General features: G+C 44.3%; 2 non-coding genes across 2 annotated transcripts; both read right to left on the reverse strand.

Annotated features, from left to right (window-relative positions):
- Positions 1 to 68: 68 nt before the first annotated feature.
- On the reverse strand, positions 69 to 190 carry TRNAL-CAA (transfer RNA leucine (anticodon CAA)). The gene is made up of 2 exons: positions 153 to 190; positions 69 to 114 (listed from the first exon to the last, which is right to left on the reverse strand). It is a non-coding gene; the product is annotated as a tRNA-Leu (tRNA).
- A 66-nt stretch (positions 191 to 256) lies between these two features.
- Positions 257 to 378, reverse strand: TRNAL-CAA (transfer RNA leucine (anticodon CAA)). Its single transcript has 2 exons — positions 341 to 378; positions 257 to 302 (listed from the first exon to the last, which is right to left on the reverse strand). It is a non-coding gene; the product is annotated as a tRNA-Leu (tRNA).
- Positions 379 to 17,722: the final 17,344 nt, after the last annotated feature.

The raw sequence follows: 17,722 nt of genomic DNA on the forward strand, positions 1-17,722 counted from the left end.
CTTGGATTCATTCAATTGGGACGTTTTATAAATTACATCTCTTCCAGTTAATTTCTTACAACATACCGTGTCAGAAGTGGGATTCGAACCCACGCCCTCATACGAGGACCAGAATACACAGATTCACGTTGTGAACGAAGGAAACTGAGCCCCTTGAGTCTGGCGCCTTAGACCGCTCGGCCATCCTGACTTGGATTCTTCAATTGGAACGTTTTATAAATTACATCTCTTCCAAATAATTTCATAAAACATATCGTGTCAGAAGTGGGATTCGAACCCACGCCCTCATACGAGGACCAGAATACACAGATTCACGTTGTGAACGAAAGAAACTAAGCCCCTTGAGTCTGGCGCCTTAGACCACTCGGCCACCCTGACTTGGATTCATTCAATTGGGATGTTTTATAAAGTACATCTCTTCCAGTTAATTTCATAAAACATATCGTGCCAGAAGTGGGATTCGAACCCAGGTACTCATACGAGGAATAGAATACACAGATTCACGTTGTGAACGAAGGAAACTGAGCCCCTTGAGTCTGGCGCCTTAGACCGCTCGGCCACCCTGACTTGGATTCATTCAATTGGGACGTTTTATAAATTACATCTCTTCCAGTTAATTTCTTACAACATACCGTGTCAGAAGTGGGATTCGAACCCACGCCCTCATACGAGGACCAGAATACACAGATTCACGTCGTGAACGAAAGAAACTAAGCCCCTTGAGTGTAGCGCCTTAGACCACTCGGCCACCCTGACTTGGATTCATTCAATTGGGATGTTTTATAAATTACATCTCTTCCAGTTAATTTCATAAAACATATCGTGTCAGAAGTGGGATTCGAACCCACGCCCTCATACGAGGACCAGAATGCACAGATTCACGTCGTGAACGAAAGAAACTAAGCCCATCGAGTGTAGCGCCTTAGACCGCTGGGCCACCCTGACTTGGATTCATTCAATTGTGATGTTTTATAAATTACATCTCTTCCAGTTAATTTCATAAAACATATCGTGCCAGAACTGGGATTCGAACCCACGCCCTCATACGAAGACCAGAATACACAGATTCACGTTGTGAACGAAGGAAACTGACCCCCTTGAGTCTGGCGCCTTAGACCGCTCCGCTATCCTGACGTGGTCTTTTCTAATTTGGACGTTTTATAAATTACATCTCTTCCAGTTAATTTCAAAAAACATATCGTGTCAGAAGTGGGATTCGAACCCACGCCCTCATACGAGGACCAGAATACACAGATTCACGTTGTAAACGAAGGAAACTGACCCCCTTGAGTCTGGCGCCTTAGACCGCTCCGCCATCCTGACGTGGTCACTTCTAATTTGGACGTTTTATAAATTACATCTCTTCCAGTTAATTTCATAAAACATATCGTGTCAGAAGTGGGATTCGAACCCAGGCCCTCAAACGAGGACTGAAATACACAGATTCACGTTGTGAACGAAGGAAACTGACCCCCTTGAGTCTGGCGCCTTAGACCGCTCCCCTATCCTGACGTGGTCACTTCTAATTTGGACGTTTTATAAATTACATCTCTTCCAGTTAATTTCACAAAACATATCGTGTCAGAAGTGGGATTCGAACCCACGCCCTCATACGAGGACCAGAATACACAGATTCACGTCGTGAACGAAAGGATCTAAGCCCCTTGAGTGTAGCGCCTTAGACCTCTCGGCCACCCTGACTTGGATTCATTCAATTGGGATGTTTTATAAATAACATCTCTTCCAGTTAATTTCATAAAACATATCGTGTCAGAAGTGGGATTCGAACCCACGCCCTCATGCGAGGACCAGAATAAACAGATTCACGTTGTAAACGAAAGAAACTACGCCCCTTGAGTCTTGCGCCATAGACCGCTCCGCCATCCTGGCGTGGTCACTTCTAATTTGGACGTTTTATAAATTACATCTCTTCCAGTTAATTTCATAAAACATATCGTGTCAGAAGTGGGATTCGCACCCAGGCCCTCAAACGAGGACCAGAATACACAGATTCACGTCGTGAACGAAAGAAACTAAGCCACTTGAGTGTAGCGCCTTAGACCGCTCGGCCACCCTGACTTGGATTCATTCAATTGGGATGTTTTATAAATTACATCTCTTCCAGTTAATTTCATAAAACATATCGTGTCAGAAGTGGGATTCGAACCCACGCCCTCATACGAGGACCAGAATACACAGATTCACGTCGTGAACGAAAGGAACTAAGCCCCTTGAGTGTAGCGCCTTAGACCTCTCGGCCACCCTGACTTGGATTCATTCAATTGGGATGTTTTATAAATTACATCTCTTCCAGTTAATTTCATAAAACATATCGTGCCAGAAGTGGGATTCGAACCCACGCCCTCATACGAGGACCAGAATACACAGATTCACGTTGTGAACGAAGGAAACTGACCCCCTTGAGTCTGGCGCCTTAGACCGCTCCGCTATCCTGACGTGGTCACTTCTAATTTGGACGTTTTATAAATTACATCTCTTCCAGTTAATTTCATAAAACATATCGTGTCAGAAGTGGGATTCGAACCCACGCCCTCATACGAGGACCAGAAGGCACAGATTCACGTCGTGAACGAAAGAAACTAAGCCCATCGAGTGTAGCGCCTTAGACCGCTGGGCCACCCTGACTTGGATTCATTCAATTGGGATGTTTTATAAATTACATCTCTTCCAGTTAATTTCATAAAACATATCGTGTCAGAAGTGGGATTCGAACCCACGCCCTCATACGATGACCAGAATGCACAGATTCACGTCGTGAACGAAAGAAACTACGCCCCTTGAGTCTTGCGCCTTAGACCGCTCCGCCATCCTGGCGTGGTCACTTCTAATTTGGACGTTTTATAAATTACATCTCTTCCAGTTAATTTCATAAAACATATCGTGTCAGAAGTGGGATTCGAACCCACGCCCTCATGCGAGGACCAGAATAAACAGATTCAGGTTGTGAACGAAAGAAACTACGCCCCTTGAGTATTGCGCCTTAGACCGCTCCGCCATCCTGGCGTGGTCACTTCTAATTTGGACGTTTTATAAATTACATCTCTTCCAGTTAATTTCATAAAACATATCGTGTCAGAAGTGGGATTCGAACCCACGCCCTCATACGAGGACCAGAATACACAGATTCACGTTGTGAACGAAAGAAACTACGCCCCTTGAGTGTAGCGCCTTAGACCGCTCGGCCACCCTGACTTGCATTCATTCAATTGGGATGTTTTATAAATTACATCTTTTCCAGTTAATTTCATAAAACATATCGTGTCAGAAGTGGGATTCGAACCCACGCCCTCATACGAGGACCAGAATGCACAGATTCACGTTGTGAACGAAAGAAACTACGCCCCTTGAGTCTTGCGCCTTAGACCGCTCCGCCATCCTGGCGTGTTCACTTCTAATTTGGACGTTTTATAAATTAAATCTCTTCCAGTTAATTTCATAAAACATATCGTGTCAGAAGTGGGATTCGAACCCACGCCCTCATACGAGGACCAGAATACACAGATTCACTTCGTGAACGAAAGAAACTAAGCCCCTTGAGTGTAGCGCCTTAGACCGCTCGGCCACCCTGACTTGCATTCATTCAATTGGGATGTTTTATAAATTACATCTTTTCCAGTTAATTTCATAAAACATATCGTGTCAGAAGTGGGATTCGAACCCACGCCCTCATACGAGGACCAGAATGCACAGATTCACGTTGTGAACGAAAGAAACTACGCCCCTTGAGTCTTGCGCCTTAGACCGCTCCGCCATCCTGGCGTGTTCACTTCTAATTTGGACGTTTTATAAATTAAATCTCTTCCAGTTAATTTCATAAAACATATCGTGTCAGAAGTGGGATTCGAACCCACGCCCTCATACGAGGACCAGAATACACAGATTCACTTCGTGAACGAAAGAAACTAAGCCCCTTGAGTGTAGCGCCTTAGACCGCTCGGCCACCCTGACTTGGATTCATTCAATTGGGATGTTTTATAAATTACATCTCTTCCAGTTAATTTCATAAAACATATCGTGTCAGAAGTGGGATTCGAACCCACGCCCTCATACGATGACCAGAATACACAGATTCACGTCGTGAACGAAAGAAACTACGCCCCTTGAGTCTTGCGCTTTAGACCGCTCCGCCATCCTGGCGTGGTCACTTCTAATTTGGACGTTTTATAAATTAAATCTCTTCCAGTTAATTTCATAAAACATATCGTGTCAGAAGTGGGATTCGAACCCACGCCCTCATACGAGGACCAGAATACACAGATTCACTTCGTGAACGAAAGAAACTAAGCCCCTTGAGTGTAGCGCCTTAGACCGCTCGGCCACCCTGACTTGGATTCATTCAATTGGGATGTTTTATAAATTACATCTCTTCCAGTTAATTTCATAAAACATATCGTGTCAGAAGTGGGATTCGAACCCACGCCCTCATACGATGACCAGAATACACAGATTCACGTCGTGAACGAAAGAAACTACGCCCCTTGAGTCTTGCGCTTTAGACCGCTCCGCCATCCTGGCGTGGTCACTTCTAATTTGGACGTTTTATAAATTAAATCTCTTCCAGTTAATTTCATAAAACATATCGTGTCAGAAGTGGGATTCGAACCCACGCCCTCATACGAGGACCAGAATACACAGATTCACTTCGTGAACGAAAGAAACTAAGCCCCTTGAGTGTAGTGCCTTAGACCGCTCGGCCACCCTGACTTGGATTCATTCAATTGGGATGTTTTATAAATTACATCTCTTCCAGTTAATTTCATAAAACATATCGTGTCAGAAGTGGGATTCGAACCCACGCCCTCATACGATGACCAGAATACACAGATTCACGTCGTGAACGAAAGAAACCACGCCCCTTGAGTCTTGCGCCTTAGACCGCTCCGCCATCCTGGCGTGGTCACTTCTAATTTGGACGTTTTATAAATTACATCTCTTCCATTTAATTTCATAAAACATATCGTGTCAGAAGTGGGATTCGAACCCACGCCCTCATACGAGGACCAGAATACACAGATTCACGTTGTGAACGAAAGAAACTACGCCCCTTGAGTGTAGCGCCTTAGACCGCTCGGCCACCCTGACTTGCATTCATTCAATTGGGATGTTTTATAAATTACATCTTTTCCAGTTAATTTCATAAAACATATCGTGTCAGAAGTGGGATTCGAACCCACGCCCTCATACGAGGACCAGAATACACAGATTCACTTCGTGAACGAAAGAAACTAAGCCCCTTGAGTGTAGCGCCTTAGACCGCTCGGCCACCCTGACTTGGATTCATTCAATTGGGATGTTTTATAAATTACATCTCTTCCAGTTAATTTCATAAAACATATCGTGTCAGAAGTGGGATTCGAACCCACGCCCTCATACGATGACCAGAATACACAGATTCACGTCGTGAACGAAAGAAACTACGCCCCTTGAGTCTTGCGCTTTAGACCGCTCCGCCATCCTGGCGTGGTCACTTCTAATTTGGACGTTTTATAAATTAAATCTCTTCCAGTTAATTTCATAAAACATATCGTGTCAGAAGTGGGATTCGAACCCACGCCCTCATACGAGGACCAGAATACACAGATTCACTTCGTGAACGAAAGAAACTAAGCCCCTTGAGTGTAGCGCCTTAGACCGCTCGGCCACCCTGACTTGGATTCATTCAATTGGGATGTTTTATAAATTACATCTCTTCCAGTTAATTTCATAAAACATATCGTGTCAGAAGTGGGATTCGAACCCACGCCCTCATACGATGACCAGAATACACAGATTCACGTCGTGAACGAAAGAAACTACGCCCCTTGAGTCTTGCGCTTTAGACCGCTCCGCCATCCTGGCGTGGTCACTTCTAATTTGGACGTTTTATAAATTAAATCTCTTCCAGTTAATTTCATAAAACATATCGTGTCAGAAGTGGGATTCGAACCCACGCCCTCATACGAGGACCAGAATACACAGATTCACTTCGTGAACGAAAGAAACTAAGCCCCTTGAGTGTAGTGCCTTAGACCGCTCGGCCACCCTGACTTGGATTCATTCAATTGGGATGTTTTATAAATTACATCTCTTCCAGTTAATTTCATAAAACATATCGTGTCAGAAGTGGGATTCGAACCCACGCCCTCATACGATGACCAGAATACACAGATTCACGTCGTGAACGAAAGAAACCACGCCCCTTGAGTCTTGCGCCTTAGACCGCTCCGCCATCCTGGCGTGGTCACTTCTAATTTGGACGTTTTATAAATTACATCTCTTCCATTTAATTTCATAAAACATATCGTGTCAGAAGTGGGATTCGAACCCACGCCCTCATACGAGGACCAGAATACACAGATTCACGTTGTGAACGAAAGAAACTACGCCCCTTGAGTGTAGCGCCTTAGACCGCTCGGCCACCCTGACTTGCATTCATTCAATTGGGATGTTTTATAAATTACATCTTTTCCAGTTAATTTCATAAAACATATCGTGTCAGAAGTGGGATTCGAACCCACGCCCTCATACGAGGACCAGAATGCACAGATTCACGTTGTGAACGAAAGAAACTACGCCCCTTGAGTCTTGCGCCTTAGACCGCTCCGCCATCCTGGCGTGTTCACTTCTAATTTGGACGTTTTATAAATTAAATCTCTTCCAGTTAATTTCATAAAACATATCGTGTCAGAAGTGGGATTCGAACCCACGCCCTCATACGAGGACCAGAATACACAGATTCACTTCGTGAACGAAAGAAACTAAGCCCCTTGAGTGTAGCGCCTTAGACCGCTCGGCCACCCTGACTTGGATTCATTCAATTGGGATGTTTTATAAATTACATCTCTTCCAGTTAATTTCATAAAACATATCGTGTCAGAAGTGGGATTCGAACCCACGCTCTCATACGATGACCAGAATACACAGATTCACGTCGTGAACGAAAGAAACTACGCCCCTTGAGTCTTGCGCTTTAGACCGCTCCGCCATCCTGGCGTGGTCACTTCTAATTTGGACGTTTTATAAATTAAATCTCTTCCAGTTAATTTCATAAAACATATCGTGTCAGAAGTGGGATTCGAACCCACGCCCTCATACGAGGACCAGAATACACAGATTCACTTCGTGAACGAAAGAAACTAAGCCCCTTGAGTGTAGCGCCTTAGACCGCTCGGCCACCCTGACTTGGATTCATTCAATTGGGATGTTTTATAAATTACATCTCTTCCAGTTAATTTCATAAAACATATCGTGTCAGAAGTGGGATTCGAACCCACGCCCTCATACGATGACCAGAATACACAGATTCACGTCGTGAACGAAAGAAACCACGCCCCTTGAGTCTTGCGCCTTAGACCGCTAGGCCACCCTGACTTGGATTCATTCAATTGGGATGTTTTATAAATTACATCTCTTCCAGTTAATTTCATAAAACATATCGTGTCAGAAGTGGGATTCGAACCCACGCCCTCATACGAGGACCAGAATGCACAGATTCACGTCGTGAACGAAAGAAACTACGCCCCTTGAGTCTTGCGCCTTAGACCGCTCCGCCATCCTGGCGTGGTCACTTCTAATTTGGACGTTTTATAAATTAAATCTCTTCCAGTTAATTTCATAAAACATATCGTGTCAGAAGTGGGATTCGAACCCACGCCCTCATACGAGGACCAGAATACACAGATTCACTTCGTGAACGAAAGAAACTAAGCCCCTTGAGTGTAGCGCCTTAGACCGCTCGGCCACCCTGACTTGGATTCATTCAATTGGGATGTTTTATAAATTACATCTCTTCCAGTTAATTTCATAAAACATATCGTGTCAGAAGTGGGATTCGAACCCACGCCCTCATACGATGACTAGAATACACAGATTCACGTCGTGAACGAAAGAAACCACGCCCCTTGAGTATTGCGCCTTAGACCGCTCCGCCATCCTGGCGTGGTCACTTCTAATTTGGACGTTTTATAAATTACATCTCTTCCAGTTAATTTCATAAAACATATCGTGTCAGAAGTGGGATTCGAACCCACGCCCTCATACGATGACCAGAATACACAGATTCACGTCGTGAACGAAAGAAACCACGCCCCTTGAGTCTTGCGCCTTAGACCGCTCCGCCATCCTGGCGTGGTCACTTCTAATTTGGACGTTTTATAAATTACATCTCTTCCAGTTAATTTCATAAAACATATCGTGTCAGAAGTGGGATTCGAACCCACGCCCTCATACGAGGACCAGAATACACAGATTCACGTTGTGAACGAAAGAAACTACGCCCCTTGAGTGTAGCGCCTTAGACCGCTCGGCCACCCTGACTTGCATTCATTCAATTGGGATGTTTTATAAATTACATCTTTTCCAGTTAATTTCATAAAACATATCGTGTCAGAAGTGGGATTCGAACCCACGCCCTCATACGAGGACCAGAATGCACAGATTCACGTTGTGAACGAAAGAAACTACGCCCCTTGAGTCTTGCGCCTTAGACCGCTCCGCCATCCTGGCGTGTTCACTTCTAATTTGGACGTTTTATAAATTAAATCTCTTCCAGTTAATTTCATAAAACATATCGTGTCAGAAGTGGGATTCGAACCCACGCCCTCATACGAGGACCAGAATACACAGATTCACTTCGTGAACGAAAGAAACTAAGCCCCTTGAGTGTAGCGCCTTAGACCGCTCGGCCACCCTGACTTGGATTCATTCAATTGGGATGTTTTATAAATTACATCTCTTCCAGTTAATTTCATAAAACATATCGTGTCAGAAGTGGGATTCGAACCCACGCCCTCATACGATGACCAGAATACACAGATTCACGTCGTGAACGAAAGAAACTACGCCCCTTGAGTCTTGCGCTTTAGACCGCTCCGCCATCCTGGCGTGGTCACTTCTAATTTGGACGTTTTATAAATTAAATCTCTTCCAGTTAATTTCATAAAACATATCGTGTCAGAAGTGGGATTCGAACCCACGCCCTCATACGAGGACCAGAATACACAGATTCACTTCGTGAACGAAAGAAACTAAGCCCCTTGAGTGTAGCGCCTTAGACCGCTCGGCCACCCTGACTTGGATTCATTCAATTGGGATGTTTTATAAATTACATCTCTTCCAGTTAATTTCATAAAACATATCGTGTCAGAAGTGGGATTCGAACCCACGCCCTCATACGATGACCAGAATACACAGATTCACGTCGTGAACGAAAGAAACCACGCCCCTTGAGTCTTGCGCCTTAGACCGCTCCGCCATCCTGGCGTGGTCACTTCTAATTTGGACGTTTTATAAATTACATCTCTTCCAGTTAATTTCATAAAACATATCGTGTCAGAAGTGGGAATCGAACCCACGCCCTCATACGAGGACCAGAATGCACAGATTCACGTCGTGAACGAAAGAAACTACGCCCCTTGAGTCTTGCGCCTTAGACCGCTCCGCCATCCTGGCGTGGTCACTTCTAATTTGGACGTTTTATAAATTAAATCTCTTCCAGTTAATTTCATAAAACATATCGTGTCAGAAGTGGGATTCGAACCCACGCCCTCATACGAGGACCAGAATACACAGATTCACTTCGTGAACGAAAGAAACTAAGCCCCTTGAGTGTAGCGCCTTAGACCGCTCGGCCACCCTGACTTGGATTCATTCAATTGGGATGTTTTATAAATTACATCTCTTCCAGTTAATTTCATAAAACATATCGTGTCAGAAGTGGGATTCGAACCCACGCCCTCATACGATGACTAGAATACACAGATTCACGTCGTGAACGAAAGAAACCACGCCCCTTGAGTCTTGCGCCTTAGACCGCTCCGCCATCCTGGCGTGGTCACTTCTAATTTGGACGTTTTATAAATTACATCTCTTCCAGTTAATTTCATAAAACATATCGTGTCAGAAGTGGGATTCGAACCCACGCCCTCATACGAGGACCAGAATGCACAGATTCACTTCGTGAACGAAGGAAACTGACCCCCTTGAGTCTGGCGCCTTAGACCGCTCCGCTATCCTGACGTGGTCACTTCTAATTTGGACGTTTTATAAATTACATCTCTTCCAGTTAATTTCACAAAACATATCGTGTCAGAAGTGGGATTCGATCCCACGCCCTCATACGAGGACCAGAATACACAGATTCACGTCGTGAACGAAAGGAACTAAGCCCCTTGAGTGTAGCGCCTTAGACCTCTCGGCCACCCTGACTTGGATTCATTCAATTGGGATGTTTTATAAATTACATCTCTTCCAGTTAATTTCATAAAACATATCGTGCCAGAAGTGGGATTCGAACCCACGCCCTCATACGAGGACCAGAATACACAGATTCACGTTGTGAGCGAAGGAAACTGACCCCCTTGAGTCTGGCGCCTTAGACCGCTCCGCTATCCTGACGTGGTCACTGCTAATTTGGACGTTTTATAAATTACATCTCTTCCAGTTAATTTCATAAAACATATCGTGTCAGAAGTGGGATTCGAACCCACGCCCTCATACGAGGACCAGAATGCACAGATTCACGTCGTGAACGAAAGAAACTAAGCCCATCGAGTGTAGCGCCTTAGACCGCTGGGCCACCCTGACTTGGATTCATTCAATTGGGATGTTTTATAAATTACATCTCTTCCAGTTAATTTCATAAAACATATAGTGTCAGAAGTGGGATTCGAACCCACGCCCTCATACGATGACCAGAATGCACAGATTCACGTCGTGAACGAAAGAAACTACGCCCCTTAGTCTTGCGCCTTAGACCGCTCCGCCATCCTGGCGTGGTCACTTCTAATTTGGACGTTTTATAAATTACATCTCTTCCAGTTAATTTCATAAAACATATCGTGTCAGAAGTGGGATTCGAACCCACGCCCTCATGCGAGGACCAGAATAAACAGATTCAGGTTGTGAACGAAAGAAACTACGCCCCTTGAGTCTTGCGCCTTAGACCGCTCCGCCATCCTGGCGTGGTCACTTCTAATTTGGACGTTTTATAAATTACATCTCTTCCAGTTAATTTCATAAAACATATCGTGTCAGAAGTGGGATTCGAACCCAGGCCCTCAAACGAGGACCAGAATACACAGATTCACGTCGTGAACGAAGGAAACTAAGCCACTTGAGTGTAGCGCCTTAGACCGCTCGGCCACCCTGACTTGGATTCATTCAATTGGGATGTTTTATAAATTACATCTCTTCCAGTTAATTTCATAAAACATATCGTGTCAGAAGTGGGATTCGAACCCACGCCCTCATACGAGGACCAGAATGCACAGATTCACGTCGTGAACGAAAGAAACTAAGCCCATCGAGTGTAGCGCCTTAGACCGCTGGGCCACCCTGAATTGGACTCATTCAATTGGGATGTTTTATAAATTACATCTCTTCCAGTTAATTTCATAAAACATATCGTGTCAGAAGTGGGATTCGAACCCACGCCCTCATACGATGACCAGAATGCACAGATTCACGTCGTGAACGAAAGAAACTACGCCCCTTGAGTCTTGCGCCTTAGACCGCTCCGCCATCCTGGCGTGGTCACTTCTAATTTGGACGTTTTATAAATTACATCTCTTCCAGTTAATTTCATAAAACATATCGTGTCAGAAGTGGGATTCGAACCCACGCCCTCATGCGAGGACCAGAATAAACAGATTCAGGTTGTGAACGAAAGAAACTACGCCCCTTGAGTCTTGCGCCTTAGACCGCTCCGCCATCCTGGCGTGGTCACTTCTAATTTGGACGTTTTATAAATTACATCTCTTCCAGTTAATTTCATAAAACATATCGTGTCAGAAGTGGGATTCGAACCCAGGCCCTCAAACGAGGACCAGAATACACAGATTCACGTCGTGAACGAAAGAAACTAAGCCACTTGAGTGTAGCGCCTTAGACCGCTCGGCCACCCTGACTTGGATTCATTCAATTGGGATGTTCTATAAATTACATCTCTTCCAGTTAATTTCACAAAACATATCGTGTCAGAAGTGGGATTCGAACCCACGCCCTCATACGGAGGACCAGAATACACAGATTCACGTCGTGAACGAAAGGAACTAAGCCCCTTGAGTGTAGCGCCTTAGACCTCTCGGCCACCCTGACTTGGATTCATTCAATTGGGATGTTTTATAAATTACATCTCTTCCAGTTAATTTCATAAAACATATCGTGCCAGAAGTGGGATTCGAACCCACGCCCTCATACGAGGACCAGAATACACAGATTCACGTTGTGAACGAAGGAAACTGACCCCCTTGAGTCTGGCGCCTTAGACCGCTCCGCTATCCTGACGTGGTCACTTCTAATTTGGACGTTTTATAAATTACATCTCTTCCAGTTAATTTCATAAAACATATCGTGTGAGAAGTGGGATTCGAACCCACGCCCTCATGCGAGGACCAGAATAAACAGATTCAGGTTGTGAACGAAAGAAACTACGCCCCTTGAGTCTTGCGCCTTAGACCGCTGGGCCACCCTGACTTGGATTCATTCAATTGGGATGTTTTATAAATTACATCTCTTCCAGTTAATTTCATAAAACATATCGTGTCAGAAGTGGGATTCGAACCCACGCCCTCATACGATGACCAGAATGCACAGATTCACGTCGTGAACGAAAGAAACTACGCCCCTTGAGTCTTGCGCCTTAGACCGCTCCGCCACCCTGGCGTGGTCACTTCTAATTTGGACGTTTTATAAATTACATCTCTTCCAGTTAATTTCATCCTATGAAAAACATTAACATGTACAAAAATGGGCCAAGCCTCGCCTCGTGTCCTTTCCGCCGTAAAACGTTCTGAGATCCCATGTAGAGCCAAGTCTGCCTTTTTGTTCTTATTCAATCGCCAATTGAACAATTATGTTATAAATTAAGTCCTTTTCCTAATTAATAACCAATATTCTTTGACTCTATCATTATTATACATCTTTGTTCGTATCAAAAATATCGTGACTTGGCAATCGCATGTAAGTAATATTAAAAGGGAGTCGAGGGGATATTCACTAAATCGTCGCCGATTTTAAAATAATCGAAGGGATGTTCACTAAATCGTTTATGGACGAGTGTATATGTACAAGTTTATAAGATGAGTCATGCACACCCCTATGTACACGTTTATATAGGTAGTTACATGCGATTGCCAAGTCACGATATTTTTGATACGAACAAAGATGTATAATAATGATAGAGTCAAAGAATATTGGTTATTAATTAGGAAAAGGACTTAATTTATAACATAATTGTTCAATTGGCGATTGAATAAGAACAAAAAGGCAGACTTGGCTCTACATGGGATCTCAGAACGTTTTACGGCGGAAAGGACACGAGGCGAGGCTTGGCCCATTTTTGTACATGTTAATGTTTTTCATAGGATCTCACTTCTTTTTGTAGACCCTCTCGTTATACTTCGGTAGTTGTATTAAAACAAGACCCTCTCGTTGTACTTCGTTTGCCAATATAATTGCTAACGCTTGTCCATATTTACGCTGAATTACCCCTTTCGACCCCTAGAGAATATACAAAAAAGATAGTACGCTATATCCTAATATAAGAAATGTAGCATCAGTTACGACCTTTACGTCCTTTCAACAAGAACACACACTATTTCTGTTGAAAAGACGACAGCGCCATCTAGTTTTAAAAAAAAGAACTAAAGAACAATTTTATAAAAATTTTGGGATGTTTTAATTTTTTTGTGCTTTATAAAATAAATGAAAACAAAATCCTGAATTTTAAGTTTCTATCTACCCTAGAAGTACCTTAGAATTTTGATGATCGGTGAGTGAGTGAGTGAGTGACAAAATAAGGTAAATTTCACCTGCGATATTTCGAAAAGTATAAAGGGTAGGAACTTGAAATTTGGAAACTATTGCTAGGATTGACAGTCCTCGCGGCAAGCAAAATTTCAGACTTTTACCTATACCCATCACGAAGTTACAGTGGTCTTAAAAGTACCGTGAGTTGCTTCGAGAAAAGGATGTCAGTGCTCGACTTGGCGGGGAGCACTGCCGTGCTCCCAGATAAAACATATCGTGTCAGAAGTGGGATTCGAACCCACGCCCTCATGCGAGGAGCAGAATAAACAGATTCAGGTTGTGAACGAAAGAAACTACGCCCCTTGAGTCTTGCGCCTTAGACCGCTCCGCCATCCTGGCGTGGTCACTTCTAATTTGGACGTTTTATAAATTACATCTCTTCCAGTTAATTTCATAAAACATATCGTGTCAGAAGTGGGATTCGAACCCACGCCCTCATACGATGACCAGAATACACAGATTCACGTCGTGAACGAAAGAAACTACGCCCCTTGAGTCTTGCGCTTTAGACCGCTCCGCCATCCTGGCGTGGTCACTTCTAATTTGGACGTTTTATAAATTAAATCTCTTCCAGTTAATTTCATAAAACATATCGTGTCAGAAGTGGGATTCGAACCCACGCCCTCATACGAGGACCAGAATACACAGATTCACTTCGTGAACGAAAGAAACTAAGCCCCTTGAGTGTAGCGCCTTAGACCGCTCGGCCACCCTGACTTGGATTCATTCAATTGGGATGTTTTATAAATTACATCTCTTCCAGTTAATTTCATAAAACATATCGTGTCAGAAGTGGGATTCGAACCCACGCCCTCATACGATGACCAGAATACACAGATTCACGTCGTGAACGAAAGAAACCACGCCCCTTGAGTCTTGCGCCTTAGACCGCTCCGCCATCCTGGCGTGGTCACTTCTAATTTGGACGTTTTATAAATTACATCTCTTCCAGTTAATTTCATAAAACATATCGTGTCAGAAGTGGGAATCGAACCCACGCCCTCATACGAGGACCAGAATGCACAGATTCACGTCGAGAACGAAAGAAACTACGCCCCTTGAGTCTTGCGCCTTAGACCGCTCCGCCATCCTGGCGTGGTCACTTCTAATTTGGACGTTTTATAAATTAAATCTCTTCCAGTTAATTTCATAAAACATATCGTGTCAGAAGTGGGATTCGAACCCACGCCCTCATACGAGGACCAGAATACACAGATTCACTTCGTGAACGAAAGAAACTAAGCCCCTTGAGTGTAGCGCCTTAGACCGCTCGGCCACCCTGACTTGGATTCATTCAATTGGGATGTTTTATAAATTACATCTCTTCCAGTTAATTTCATAAAACATATCGTGTCAGAAGTGGGATTCGAACCCACGCCCTCATACGATGACTAGAATACACAGATTCACGTCGTGAACGAAAGAAACCACGCCCCTTGAGTCTTGCGCCTTAGACCGCTCCGCCATCCTGGCGTGGTCACTTCTAATTTGGACGTTTTATAAATTACATCTCTTCCAGTTAATTTCATAAAACATATCGTGTCAGAAGTGGGATTCGAACCCACGCCCTCATACGAGGACCAGAATGCACAGATTCACTTCGTGAACGAAGGAAACTGACCCCCTTGAGTCTGGCGCCTTAGACCGCTCCGCTATCCTGACGTGGTCACTTCTAATTTGGACGTTTTATAAATTACATCTCTTCCAGTTAATTTCACAAAACATATCGTGTCAAAAGTGGGATTCGATCCCACGCCCTCATACGAGGACCAGAATACACAGATTCACGTCGTGAACGAAAGGAACTAAGCCCCTTGAGTGTAGCGCCTTAGACCTCTCGGCCACCCTGACTTGGATTCATTCAATTGGGATGTTTTATAAATTACATCTCTTCCAGTTAATTTCATAAAACATATCGTGCCAGAAGTGGGATTCGAACCCACGCCCTCATACGAGGACCAGAATACACAGATTCACGTTGTGAGCGAAGGAAACTGACCCCCTTGAGTCTGGCGCCTTAGACCGCTCCGCTATCCTGACGTGGTCACTGCTAATTTGGACGTTTTATAAATTACATCTCTTCCAGTTAATTTCATAAAACATATCGTGTCAGAAGTGGGATTCGAACCCACGCCCTCATACGAGGACCAGAATGCACAGATTCACGTCGTGAACGAAAGAAACTAAGCCCATCGAGTGTAGCGCCTTAGACCGCTGGGCCACCCTGACTTGGATTCATTCAATTGGGATGTTTTATAAATTACATCTCTTCCAGTTAATTTCATAAAACATATAGTGTCAGAAGTGGGATTCGAACCCACGCCCTCATACGATGACCAGAATGCACAGATTCACGTCGTGAACGAAAGAAACTACGCCCCTTGAGTCTTGCGCCTTAGACCGCTCCGCCATCCTGGCGTGGTCACTTCTAATTTGGACGTTTTATAAATTACATCTCTTCCAGTTAATTTCATAAAACATATCGTGTCAGAAGTGGGATTCGAACCCACGCCCTCATGCGAGGACCAGAATAAACAGATTCAGGTTGTGAACGAAAGAAACTACGCCCCTTGAGTCTTGCGCCTTAGACCGCTCCGCCATCCTGGCGTGGTCACTTCTAATTTGGACGTTTTATAAATTACATCTCTTCCAGTTAATTTCCTAAAACATATCGTGTCAGAAGTGGGATTCGAACCCAGGCCCTCAAACGAGGACCAGAATACACAGATTCACGTCGTGAACGAAGGAAACTAAGCCACTTGAGTGTAGCGCCTTAGACCGCTCGGCCACCCTGACTTGGATTCATTCAATTGGGATGTTTTATAAATTACATCTCTTCCAGTTAATTTCATAAAACATATCGTGTCAGAAGTGGGATTCGAACCCACGCCCTCATACGAGGACCAGAATGCACAGATTCACGTCGTGAACGAAAGAAACTAAGCCCATCGAGTGTAGCGCCTTAGACCGCTGGGCCACCCTGAATTGGACTCATTCAATTGGGATGTTTTATAAATTACATCTCTTCCAGTTAATTTCATAAAACATATCGTGTCAGAAGTGGGATTCGAACCCACGCCCTCATACGATGACCAGAATGCACAGATTCACGTCGTGAACGAAAGAAACTACGCCCCTTGAGTCTTGCGCCTTAGACCGCTCCGCCATCCTGGCGTGGTCACTTCTAATTTGGACGTTTTATAAATTACATCTCTTCCAGTTAATTTCATAAAACATATCGTGTCAGAAGTGGGATTCGAACCCACGCCCTCATGCGAGGACCAGAATAAACAGATTCAGGTTGTGAACGAAAGAAACTACGCCCCTTGAGTCTTGCGCCTTAGACCGCTCCGCCATCCTGGCGTGGTCACTTCTAATTTGGACGTTTTATAAATTACATCTCTTCCAGTTAATTTCATAAAACATATCGTGTCAGAAGTGGGATTCGAACCCAGGCCCTCAAACGAGGACCAGAATACACAGATTCACGTCGTGAACGAAAGAAACTAAGCCACTTGAGTGTAGCGCCTTAGACCGCTCGGCCACCCTGACTTGGATTCATTCAATTGGGATGTTCTATAAATTACATCTCTTCCAGTTAATTTCACAAAACATATCGTGTCAGAAGTGGGATTCGAACCCACGCCCTCATACGGAGGACCAGAATACACAGATTCACGTCGTGAACGAAAGGAACTAAGCCCCTTGAGTGTAGCGCCTTAGACCTCTCGGCCACCCTGACTTGGATTCATTCAATTGGGATGTTTTATAAATTACATCTCTTCCAGTTAATTTCATAAAACATATCGTGCCAGAAGTGGGATTCGAACCCACGCCCTCATACGAGGACCAGAATACACAGATTCACGTTGTGAACGAAGGAAACTGACCCCCTTGAGTCTGGCGCCTTAGA

This window comes from Phalangium opilio, unplaced genomic scaffold (genome assembly GCF_054372755.1).
Source record: "Phalangium opilio isolate 3A_F unplaced genomic scaffold, DU_Popi_V2 ptg000061l_1, whole genome shotgun sequence".
Taxonomy (NCBI): domain Eukaryota; kingdom Metazoa; phylum Arthropoda; class Arachnida; order Opiliones; family Phalangiidae; genus Phalangium; species Phalangium opilio.